The sequence below is a fragment of the Neolamprologus multifasciatus genome, chromosome 3 (genome assembly GCF_963576455.1).
Source record: "Neolamprologus multifasciatus chromosome 3, fNeoMul1.2, whole genome shotgun sequence".
NCBI classification, from domain to species: domain Eukaryota; kingdom Metazoa; phylum Chordata; class Actinopteri; order Cichliformes; family Cichlidae; genus Neolamprologus; species Neolamprologus multifasciatus.
The window spans coordinates 17,709,446-17,722,830 of record NC_140441.1 but is presented as its reverse complement, the minus strand read 5'-3'; positions in this window follow the sequence as shown (position 1 = coordinate 17,722,830).

The following is a 13,385-nucleotide window of genomic DNA, read 5'->3' as shown; positions in this document are numbered from 1 at the left end:
CATTATGTTAATACAGCGCAATCTGACCACTCACAGTAAAATTATTGTATTCTAAATTAAATGATCAGCTAAACTGGCCATAAAAAGAGAATATCAAAACATTAATGGTTGGCATGGTGTTACAATAGCTAGCACCATCAGCTCATAGCAAGATCATGGGTTCGAATCCACCTGCTGGGGCACTGAGTACTTCCCAAAGACCAAAAACATGATTTGTCCACCTCTCGCCCCATCACACCTGGAAAGGCCCCAACTGGATGAGATAGGATGGATGGATAATCCACTGTGTGTCCCTACAATCTCCAGGAAACAACAGAGTGTTTGGGGATTTTAATCTGCAGCATTCGATACTGTTGACCATAATATTCTATTAGAGCGATTAGAACATGCTGTAGGTATTACAGGTATTGCACTGCAGTGGTTTGTATCATATCTATCTAATAGACTCCAATTTGTGCATGTAAATGGAGAGTCCTCTTCACACACTGAGGTTAATTATGGAGTTCCACAGGGTTCGGTGCTAGGACCAATTCTGTTTACATTATACATGCTTCCCCTAGGCAGCATCATTAGAAGACATAGCATACATTTTCACTGCTATGCAGATGACACCCAGCTCTATCTGTCCATGAAGCCAGATAACACACACCAATTAGTTAAACTGCAGGAATGTCTTAAAGACATAAAGACTTGGATGGCCACTAACTTTCTGCTTCTTAACTCAGATAAAACTGAGGTCATTGTACTCGGCGCTGAAAAGCTTAGAAATATGGTATCTAACCAGATTCTTACTCTGGATGGCATTACCTTGGCCTCCAGTAACACTGTGAGGAACCTTGGAGTCATTTTTGACCAGGATATGTCCTTCAACGCACATATTAAACAAATATGTAAGACTGCGTTCTTCCATTTGCGCAACATCTCTAAAATTAGAAATATCCTGTCTCAGAGTGACGCTGAAAAACTAGTTCATGCATTTATTACTTCCAGGCTAGACTACTGCAATTCATTATTATCAGGATGTCCAAAAAACTCACTGAAAAGCCTTCAGTTAATCCAAAATGCTGCAGCAAGAGTACTGACAGGGACTAGAAAGAGAGAGCATATTTCTCCTGTTTTGGCTTCCCTTCATTGGCTTCCTGTTAAATCCAGAATTGAATTCAAAATCCTGCTCCTCACATACAAGGTCTTAAATAATCAGGCCCCATCTTATCTTAATGACCTTGTAATACCATATCACCCTATTAGAGCACTTCGCTCTCGCTCTGCAGGCCTACTTGTTGTTCCTAGAGTATTTAAAAGTAGAATGGGAGGGAGAGCCTTCCGTTTTCAGGCCCCTCTTCTGTGGAACCAGCTTCCAGTTTGGATTCAGGAGACAGACACTATCTCTACTTTTAAGATTAGGCTTAAAACCTTCCTTTTTGCTAAAGCATATAGTTAGGGCTGGACCAGGTGACCCTGAATCCTCCCTTAGTTATGCTGCAATAGATGTAGGCTGCCGGGGGATTCCCATGATGCATTGAGTTTTTCCTTTCCAGTCACCTTTCTCGCTCACTATGTATTAACAGACCTCTCTGTATTGAATCGTATCTGTTATTAATCTCTGTCTCTCTTCCACAGCATGTCTTTATCCTGTCTTCCTTCTCTCACCCCAACCGGTCGCAGCAGATGGCCGCCCCTCCCTGAGCCTGGTTCTGCCGGAGGTTTCTTCCTGTTAAAAGGGAGTTTTTCCTTCCCACTGTCGCCAAAGTGCTTGCTCATAGGGGGTCATATGATTGTTGGGCTTTTCTCTGTATCTATGAAGCGCCTTGAGGCGACATTTGTTGTGATTTGGCACTATATAAATAAAATTGAATTGAAAATTGAATTGAATTGAATTAATCTGTTCCCTTACTTCAAATATGCAACAGATGCCAAAGCTGATGTCAGCATAACAACATTCAGCCTTCACAGGCTCCCAAGTCTGGCAGCAGCTGGAAATACTGCCAATCACCCAGACAGTGTCAAGAGCAGCCCTCTGTCTGCTACTGCAGGAGTCAACATTTCATTGCTGGCATCTGGAGAAAAACTTTATATTGCGGCATCGCCATATGGTGATCATGTGATTGGGTGTCATCAAGAACTTTTCCACGGATAAAACCTGTTCTCACAAAGGAACAGATTTGACAATCTGCAGGGTATTAACAACTCCTCACTTTGCTGAATGATCATCATGTGGTAAATTACTTGCGTGCTTCACCCCACACAGCGTGGGTGGGAAACACATTGGAAGATTGCGGTTTAAATGGACAGTTATTAAAAAAAGGGAAAAAAAGCTAGCACTGTGTGTTTCTGTTCTGTTTTTTTTTTTTTTAGCCGAACAGCCAATGATGTGCTGCAGCAGATCAGAAAAGGGAAGGAGGGAGTAGTGGGAAGGATTCAGTAGGGAAGCTGAGCACACACAGAGCACACACAGACACACTTGCTAGCACATACTTACACACCTCCATTCAGCACATTTGCACATGAAGGGGCAGGCATGGAAAGTCTTTCCAGTTGAGTGTGGGCGTATTTGTGTGTTGACTCCAAATTGCTAAAAGGACCCAGAGGCTTTATATTGCATTAAATCTCCGACTCAGCTTTGTAGAAACTAGTTCAAGGTACCTTGTTCTCTGGAATGGGAGACAGCGGGGCTCTTGCCTGACTGACTGACTGGTGACTGACTGGTTGACTGACGCCCACCACAACCCAGCACCGCTTTCACTCTTTTGGAGATTGTTTTTAAGCTTCCTCCTTTGAAGGGAGGCCAGTTATACCCTCGGGGCCGAGAGTGAAAAAAAGGGCCTTGGCGTTGAGTCGGCGTGCGACAGTCACATCCAGCTCCCTCGTGTCCGCACTTACTCCAGTCTATTCAGTCACAATACTGACGCTTCACCATCAGCCTCTAGCCTACAGATTTTGCACAAACAAAGGTGTTTGTGAGAGTACAGTGAATACAGTTTGTGTGTTCAGGTGTGCACTTTCTGATACAACTCAAAGCTCTGACACGATGCTGTTTTACTTCCAAACAAGTCTGTGCGATCATTTCTTCTTTAGAATAGATGCATTTAATCGATTAATTTAATGAATGTAATCTCCCATTCATTACTGTACATCTTTCTTAAATCAGTTTTTACGTAATCCTGCAAGAAAATAAATACTCTTCTTTTGTGGTTCAAAGGTATGAGAAGCATTAACAAACCTCAGATACTTGTTTTCTGCCCACTGCATATATGTAAGTTCTGTGCTGTTGCAAACCAGCTGGATCCTCATTGGCACATTTGTCAGTTGACCAGTCACAGGAATATCGGTATGTTGTCCAGTATGTGCTGCTAGTTTTTTGAAAATATAAAAAATTATATAATATAAAAATATCAGTTCTGAAAAAGATGCTTTGTCCCATAGAGCTCCTCTGTTGTTTTCATAGTATCACAGCTGAGGGCATGATGGTGCAGGGCCGTCACATTAAGTTGCTAACTAGTTTGGCATTGGACTGTTAAACAGTGTGCTTTATATGCATAAACTTGTTTAAAGAACTGGATTTAAATATCCAGATCTTGATATATCACGATATACGTCGAGATCTGGTTGTTTTGCGTGTATTTTGTCCTGTCTTCCTCCCTGAGCCTGGTTCTGCCTGATGTTTCTTCATGTTAAAAGGGAGTTTTCCCTTCCCACTGTCGCCAAGTGCTCCTAATAGGAGGTTCTCTCATTTTTTTTTTAGGTATATATTTTTACAGTATAAAGCAGCTTGAGGCAACTGTTTTTGTGATTTGGTGCTATATTAATAAAATTTAATTGAAAAATTTCCTTGACTGGTTGGCCAGAGGTTGCTGGCTGTCAGCAAGTGAATAATTGGTTGGAAACTCCAGCAAACACTCCCCAACCAGTTGGCAGTTAACAGGGAGTCACTGACAGGTCTCTCAGCTGTTGATTTTACAGCACTCATTCTCGCTGACCAACAGGCATATGTGTCCCCAGCTGCCTGTTGGTCAGCAGGCAGTTGCAGACTATGTTAATAAGCTAGTGACTAGTTTATATCCCCTGCTGTTGGGTGGTAGGCAGATAAAATAAGCACAGTTGTGTAGAGTGCTCTGCTGAGGATACAATAAAGATGCAGGCCATTAAAAGGCTGAAAAAGGGATACTGAGCTCAGCAAAGTTGAGCTCACATCAGTCATACCATCGCTAACGTTAAACTTCTGACTATCAGCTCCAACCTGAACCTATAATGATAATGCTAGCACGAGCACAGGTATTGAAAAGTCTTTCCTTTTGGTAATGAGCCGACTCATTAAAATGTTCTAAATAAGCTTCTGGTCACGGCAGATCAAATAAGGCTGGAACAGCAGAACTCAATGGGTTCAGTAGGTTTATTACTTATGAAATCTACCTTTCTTTTGTAAGACGCAGAATGTCTTCCCCTTTCAAAACGTTACAGTCTAACCTTACTTTTGCTCCTCTGTGCCTTAATTAGCAAATGGGAGAAGCTAAGGGTGACTTCTAGTCAGACTTTTTTTTATTTTTACTGCACAGTGTTTGAGAAAAACACCTCTTACAACTGACACTGTAAGAAATGAAGAGCAGTGAGAGAATTAGAGATGCAGATGAACAAAGACTAATATTGACAGAGGGTGGGGCAGAGATGGGGGAGGGAGGACAATACGCAGTCAAATAAACAGCAGTAAAAAAAAAAAAAAAAAAATGACAGCGACCCAGACGATGCTTCAGGGAAAACTGCTCTTTCAGAGGAGGAGACAAACTACACGAGTAGCAAATAGTAATGGGAGGAGCAGAGAGAGAAATGTGAAGCTGGTGGAGGAGGGAGGGGGTACAAGCAGCGCTGTCTATCTGGTGGAGGGCGAATGTTTCTGTGTTTGTGCTCTCACGTCGGCGAGCGAGGCTCAACACTTCCCCTGTGGAGTGGATGAGTGTAAGCGTGTCGCGGTTGGAGGCTGGAAGGCCGAGCTGTGATAGCATGTGGTTACCAGGAGCCTCCCGCAGTTGGCTGCTCCCACTTAGAGGAGAGGAGGCTGGTGGAGAGGAAGTTCAGGGCAAAAATGCATGGTTGCCTTTTCCTATAACTCACATAGAATCATCATTTTCAATAAAAGTGCATTAGCGAAAGCTGCCACTCAATGTGAGTGTTTTCACCCAATGAACAACAACCCAGCAGAGCTCAACAGAGCCTGTCCTCCCAAAGTGCAGTTCATTACTGAAAGGAACCTAAACTTGCAAAGAGGAACACGTCAGCGCTGTGACAGCATATATCAAACAAAGACAGGCAGAAAGGAATGAACACACATTACAAATTGAAATTAACCGACAGGGATATCGCAGAGTTAGCGGTGTTTGGAGCGACTCCTAATTTACATAAAACTTAATGTCACACCTTTGTTGCAGTGTTTGCAACAGGGATTTAGTTTATTCAAAGAGTAATCAGGGAGCAGAAACTAAACATGGCTTTTTTGAATGAGTGAATTTTAATCTTTTTGTTGTCGTTTTGTTATCACAGACCCATTTTATCTCCGCTCTCAGGTTGTTGCTTTTTCTTTCCACAGTTTATTTGAGCAGTGGGGAGAGATCACAGGAGGTAACAGAACAAAAAACAACCAAAAAAAGCACATGATCGGTGGTTTACATTGTGCCAGATTGGGTATAAATAAGTAAAAAAGGAACCTTGTAATCTTTGGAGTACCTGTGTATTAATAGCCTACATTAGCAAACCTAAATGACAGAGTGTCAACCACAGAGCGACGAATGGGTGTGAAATCTGACAAACTGGAGCGCTGACAGGCGAAATAAGCATTAAATGATTCAAAGTGGACAGGTGCTGACTAATCTTAAGTTCGCACCACAGGAAATCAGATAATCAGATGGAGCACTATGAGCAAGCACTTGGTGACAGTGGGAAGGAAAAACACCCTTTTCACAGGAAGAAACTGAAGCCACACCCACCTGCTGTCAAAGTCGTGTGTTTCCGTTGTCAGTTATCCTTCTTTCATGTTGTAGCTGGTTGCAGGTTGAGATTGTGGGTTGTGCGACAGTCACACTCTCATATTTATTCCTCACTACGCCACATGTTCGATCGCATCAATCGCTTGCCTCAAACTTAAGACGAGTCTCACGCAGCACCTGCCCACTGAATTTTTTAATACTTATTTCGCCTGTCATTGCTCCACTTTGTCAGACAACGCAGCCGCTCATCGCTCTCTGGTTGCCACTCTCACTGCTGCACTCTATGATTTAGGTTTGCTAATGCAGGCAATTTAAAGCACAGGTACTCCATACATTACAAAGTTCCTTTTTACTTATTTATACCCAATCTGGCACAACGTAGACCACAGATCATGTGCTTTTTGACTATGTTGAAAAAGCAGCAGGTTTTTTTTCCCCTGGAATTTTAATGTTGCTTTTCTGGAAATTACCACGTCCGGTTTTGTTGATTTTGTCTCTCGTGTTCCAGTGAATACTGCAGACATCAATTTCTCCCATCACGTCTCTCCACTTCAGCTACTACTGTGATATCAGTTCTGTTTGCAGTGCAACCGCTCTTTATTGGACCGTACAATAATTAAAGAAATGTCAGTGAGGTATCTGCACGCGCACAGACAGTGCGAGATGGACCTGTCGCAGATGACGGTTAGAATGAGTTCTGGTCCTGCGCCAACAGCGCCGCATAAATTAAACCGGTGACAGCCTGGAACTTGATCGACGGTGGCAATCCAGACACTTTCCCTTGCCCTTCTGCGGCTGCTTCTCCCTCTGCAAACTGTTGTTTTTCCCCTCTTGTACCCCCATTAGGATGACAGATGAGAAGAGCTGCAGAGGGGATGGTTAATCTTTCAGGGGGAGAAACACCAGCGAGAGGAGGGAGGTAGAGACCGGTGTGCCCTGTACATAAATAAACAGGATGTAAGCAGGAAAACATGTGGAGGGAAGAAAAATTACAGCAGGTAAAGGACGGAAGGCCGAGACGAGAGGGAAAAGGCGAAGATGGGAGGAGGCCTAAATGAAGAGGTAAGAAAGTGGCTGAAGCAGACCGACGTGAATGAAAAGTGGAATCAGGGATGGAGGGAGCGAGAAGAGAGAAACTGGGATGTAGGGAGACGGAGAGCAGCGGGATCCTGGTGGGCGAGGGGAGGGGATTCTGGAGGGCTATATTGAGCTCAGTTTCTCCACAGGAGCAGCTTAATGAGCACAGAGTTTGTAAGTAATTATTGGTTATCAACCTGATAATAGTCATTGCTCCATTTTGTGTTGCAGCTTCCACATACTTATACTATTATAGCAATTATTAACAAAGCTACATCTGTGCGCTACTTTGCATTTCATACATATAGTGTGACCATTTATTTTTTTAGTGCTGCGTAACACAGGTGACCGGGGAAGGTGCAGGAAAGTGTAAATGCATTCCTCTGCGGTCTACGAGGAGCCAGCTTAAGTTTTAAAAACAAAGTCTTTAGGAAGGAAACTTCTGCGGGCGCTTTTGAGTTTGCGTCGGAGCAACGGTCAGCGCTGGATGTTAGCATGGCATGGCAGGGCTTCAAAGGAAAGGGGACATAGAAGAAAAGTCCAGGTCGGGAGCCAAGTGTGCACAGCAGTCTTTGCTGTGGAGGAAAGTCATCCATTTTAAGGGCTGCAGCAGAGTACCTGCTAGCTTCTCATTAGCAGGTGAGACACACCAATAGGATTTGGGGAAGCGGGCGGATGGCTGGCCAGAAAGACAGATGGCTCTCTGCTCCATTACCCAGGGACACAGCTCTGCCCCGGACACCATGCTTTCCACTGCTCACGCACTCTGGATTGTAGGAAGTAGGAAGAAAAGGGCACTTGACTCTTTTAAAGAGAGTAAAAGAGGCAGAAAGCAGCACAGCGTTGCATTGGGGGTGCAGTCTACAAATCAAGAGACGTGAACACACTGACTGTGTAGCCTCGGGATTTATAGCCTGAACAACACCCTGAGTTTTTGTTAATGAAATTGGTGTCTTTAAATAATAGAGCTAGCTCCCCCCCACACCCTTTCCTTTCTTTGGAAGTGCTGAATTTAAATTTCAAATGAGTGCTGAGGGGGAAAGGAGACACGATAGCTGCTGAGCTGAAAAGGCAAAGAATTCAGCGGCTGCTGTTCCAGACTGTGTTGATTCAGTCATCAATTACAGCGGCAGCAGTCGCGATAAATAAAAGTCAACAACTGACTAACTGCAAAGCCCCTACGTTGGCACTCATCCAGCAACCAGTGCAACATATTGAGTTACAGACCTTACAGTATCTGCCTGCCTGTGTACACACATCATTGATCTCTATAAGTTCTTCTTCAAAGTCTACACGTTTGATCAAAGGTAGCGGAGGGTGGATGGCATTTTTCGAAAGCGCAAAGACCAACGATACACCTGAGGACGAATGGAAAAGGGGGGTGTCTCCTCTGCCGTGACAGATCTGGATCAAAAGTACCTATTGCAGAATCAAAGTCAGCGCCATCAATATTTCATCATAGGAGAACCTGGCGGTCGTTGTGCAACCTTACCTTCCCAGTGTTTTCCCCCTCTGTCCTTATCTCTGCTCTGCTGCTCTTACTGTAGGATACAGGAGACCCTTAAGAAGTCATATTTTCCCAGATTTTGCCTTTACCTGCATTATAAACACTACATCATGCTTCTTTCGCGTGCTGGCAGTGAGATTTCAAGTTCTTAAATTCTTCTTCATGTTGTGCTTTAAAAGGTAAAGCAAGTTATTTTTTGAGGTTATTTCATAGAAAATGAAAGAACATTGTATTCATAAATACACAAAGATTAATTAATCCTAAGTTTCTGAAAACGCATTTATGAGAAGCCGCCATGTTGCTCCACCATACATTGGTCGAGATGGACATCGCCTAATCGCGTTTTATGCATGTGGCTAGAGATCGGCCACATGTGTAGAGACCACAACTACCGGATTTTTCGGACCATAAGGCGCATTAAGAAAAACAAAACAGTCAGATAAGTCAAACTTTACTCATTCTTCTTACTTCCTCCACTTCTGTACCATTGATTCATTAATGTTGAATTCTCTCGCAGCTGCTCTATTCCCATGTTGTTGCAGTATATTAATAACTAACCTTGTACTGTGGATGGATTATCTCAGTTGTTCTCCTGACTGAAGTTTGGTCCGTTTACAGCATCCTGCCATGCGATTACATTTGTCCCTGCATCACTGTGTTTATGTTATGCTAACATAGCTGTGTCGCTAGCGGTCACGTAGCAGATTATATACCCGCTAGTCCAACTTCAGTAACCCTACAAACGTCACTGCTGTTTAGTTTTCTGTCTTCATTTATGTTGGAAGTGATAACAGAGCTGTACGTTTGATTTTTTTCACAAATCTCTCAGTCAGAACATGCTGTATCATGTTTAGTGGAAACTAGCGAGCTAACTTCCTGCTAACTTCTAACTCCGATGAATTGAATAAATTCTGTTTTCATGGATGCCTGGATGTTAAACTTAATTGTTACACCTGGTAAAGCAGCAACGATGATCATTTTATTAAAGATGAAAGAATTTAAACAGTTTTTAACTCTCAGTGGTGCCGCAGTGTTTGTTTGACTTTGGGACCTGAAGCAGACGGCGTTTTGGACCCATATTACTCTGCAAGGCTCCTGACTACAGCAGCTGCAATGCTCCAGCGGTGCGCATTCATAGCTTACAAAAGTCATACTAAAACATTATTTGACAGATTTCTGTGCACCGTGTACTACATAAAATCGGTTTGAGGTCAGTAAGCACAACCAGAATTCATACATAAGGCGCACTGGCGATTTTTGAGAAAATTAAAGGATTTTAAGTGTGCCTTAAAGTGTGTAAAATACATTACACAGAAGAAAAGAATATATTGCGATATATATCGTTACCGCACATGCTTCAAATTATACCGTGATATGGATTTTAGGCCATATCGTCCAGCCCTAATGTAACATTTAAATAACAGGAAGTCGGAGCTTCTGTCTCCTAGATAGAAGGTGTATGGGCAAGAGGCAGGATACATCCTGGACAGGTCGCCAGTCTGTCGCAGGGCTCATACAGAGACTTGAGTAGAAAAAATGTTAGAAACCAAACATTTAAGCAGATTAAGCTTTTGACTCACAGGCATGACTTTTACATACACCAACATCATTTGAAGCTTTGGCTACATTTAATATCCACCACCGTAACTGTAGCATATGAGTAACAAACCCCTTTTTTCCATCACTGTAGAAAACCACTCGTCAATACCAAGCAGCGACAGAACAGCCTCCGTCCCTGACAGAGGGGTTGGAGTCCACAGTTCCTTTTGAGCTGAAACTCATCTTTGATTTCCAGAGTCAACAGTGAGAGGCATTTGAGTGAGATCATTTTATTAAAGATGAAAGAATTTAGACAGTTTTTAACTCTCAGTGACGCCACAGTGTTTGTTTGACTTTGGGTCCTGAAGCGGACTAAAAGATTTTTTGACAGATTTTTGAGCCCCGTGTACCACATAAAATCGGTTCGGCGTCAGTAAGCACAACCAGAATTCATACATAAGGCGCACCAGATTATAAGGCGCACTGTCGATTTTTGAGAAAATGAAAGGATTTTGAACGCACCTATAGTGCGGAAAATACGGTATCACTTTCAAGCTATATATGACCATTTGTACATGAATATCTTCATCATCTCTCTGTTATGCCTCCCTCATTACCACCTCATCCTCTTCCTCCTCACATCACGTCTTTTCTCCTGAGCTGAACTCAGGGCTCTAACACACGAAAACATGCATAAACATGCTTATTTGTCCCCAATTTCGCACTTCTTGTCAGCAGAGTGGACGTGCGGCCCTCTCGTCTCCAGACAGCTGATAATGAGCCAGCTAAACAACAACAGCTGGTTAAAAGCTAACATTATACCAGCTAATGTTCAGACTCAGGTGTCCTAAAAATCACACTTTCCCTCCAATAAACAGTTTGATTACATTCTTACATTATATAGGAGTGTTTTCACTAAATGTCCACTAAAAGTCCAACAATGGGACACTTCAAAGGAAGTCTCGCCGTCCTCTGCTCAGAGCAGCGCTTACTGTACCTTTAACAAGCCATCAATGGAGAAACGAACAAAGCTAACTAGTGTAATGCAGCTGATGGGAAAAATCGGTATTTTAGCAATAAGCTAACCTAAACTGGACACATTTTATAAGTGAAGTTCATTTGGTATCTCAGGCATAGATTTTGCTTGAACACGGGAAATTTTGAGGATTTGATTTCTCAGGTTTTGGAGAATTTATGTTGCCTCCATTTTTGCCCCGACTTGTAATGGAAAAATGAAAACCTCAGAGATGTACAGAAATAAAATGCAACAAAGTTCTTAGAGAGTCAGGATTGTGATTATTCTCAACTTTTGTATTTAAAATTATCTCCGAGCTCACGTACAGGCATGATTCTGTCTTTTTTTGTGCCTGGTTCTCTTTTATATCAGCTTCGTTAAATGTGCATGTTCACAGTGTCCCCCGTGTTCCCTCTTAAATCTACAGCCATGGTTGCTCTGATAATGCGCACCATACCGAGACAACCAATTTTAAAAAGATGGTAAGATCCATCATCTGGGATCTGTGAATGTATTTTTATACAAGTTGAGATATTTTACATTAACAGTGGAAAACGTGATATAGGATTCAATCGCAGGTGACTGGTGACACTGGTCATCGGACACGGATGTGCAAAAATAGATAATAAGGAGAGAGTGGACAGTATTGAAGCAGCAGAGGCTGTGATATCCCAACTCTAAAGCTCTGGTGTGGATCCAACAATATCTGTCTTTGATTTTTGCTGCCTGGTTAAACGTCTTCCTTACTCCATCCTCCCAGATGACCAAGAAGCCTCTTACAGTTACAGATATATTCAGATGTACAGGCCTTCAAGCTGGCTGTAGTTAAACCTTTACTCAAAAAGCCATCTCTAGACCCAGCAGTCTTAGCTAATTATAGGCCAATCTCCAACCTTCCTTTCATATCAAAAATCCTTGAAAGAGTAGTTGTCAAACAGCTAACAGATCATCTGCAGAGGAATGGTTTATTTGAAGAGTTTCAGTCAGGTTTCAGAGTTCATCACAGCACAGAAACAGCTTTAGTGAAGGTTACAAATGATCTTCTTATGGCCTCTGACAGTGGACTCATCTCTGTGCTTGTCCTGCTAGACCTCAGTGCAGCATTCGATACTGCTGATCATAATATCCTATTAGAGTGATTAGAACATGCTGTAGGTATTACAGGTACTGTGCTGCAGTGCTTTGTATCATATCTATCTAATAGACTCCAATTTGTGCATGTAAATGGAGAGTCCTCTTCACACACTGAGGTTAATTATGGTGTTCCACAGGGTTCAGTGCTAGGACCAATTCTGTTTACATTATACATGCTTCCCCTAGGCAGCATCATTAGAAGACATAGCATACATTTTCAACCGGTCGCAGCAGATGGCCCCGCCCCTCCCTGAGCCTGGTTCTGCCGGAGGTTTCTTCCTGTTAAAAGGGAGTTTTTCCTTCCCACTGTCGCCAAAGTGCTTGCTCATAGGGGGTCATATGATTGTTGGGTTTTTCTCTGTATCTATGAAGCGCCTTGAGGAGACTTTTGTTGTGATTTGGCGCTATATAAATAAAATTGAATTGAATTGAATGTACACTACTAAGAAGAAATAGTTGTGCAAAGAAGGTGAACTGCCATTTTATTTATGTGACACTGGAAACATCCCAAAGGTTCTTATATTTAGAGCTATTATTAAAGGCTGCAAACATTGTTTCTGCAGTATGTTGCAAAAAAAAATATATTTCTAAGCCGAGAAAAGGTTTTAAATGACCTTTGTGTGTAAGCTCTTGACAAAGTGGTAATTACAAACAAGGCAAACCCAGCCCCATTTGAACGCCAGCCATCCCCCTGACCTGACAAATCCAAGAAGCTGCCCAAAGTTGATTAACCAAACCTCCATTATAAAGCCCACTAAAGTCTCCAGGTTCAGACTCATTAAGGCCAAACATCTGAGCCGACAGCTCCAAATGGGGGGAAAACCGTGCACGCTATTCATCGTAGCTTCGCTTTGTACACACACAAAAAATTAAACTTGTGAGAAATCTATGCAAATACAACTCCGACAAGTTCAACTTCAGCTAGACGGTGTGTCATATTCATGAGCACAACCCCAATGTGTCAGAATTAGGATTCCTCTCCAATCCCAAAACAGGCAGGCGGCAACATTCACGCTGTGCAGAAACTAGGCTACATTGTGCTTAGCATGGCACCACATTGACTAATACAGGAAGAGGTTAAGTTAATGCATTCAGACGAGAGAGAGAGGGGGAGAGAAAAAGAGTCACCCCAACCTTA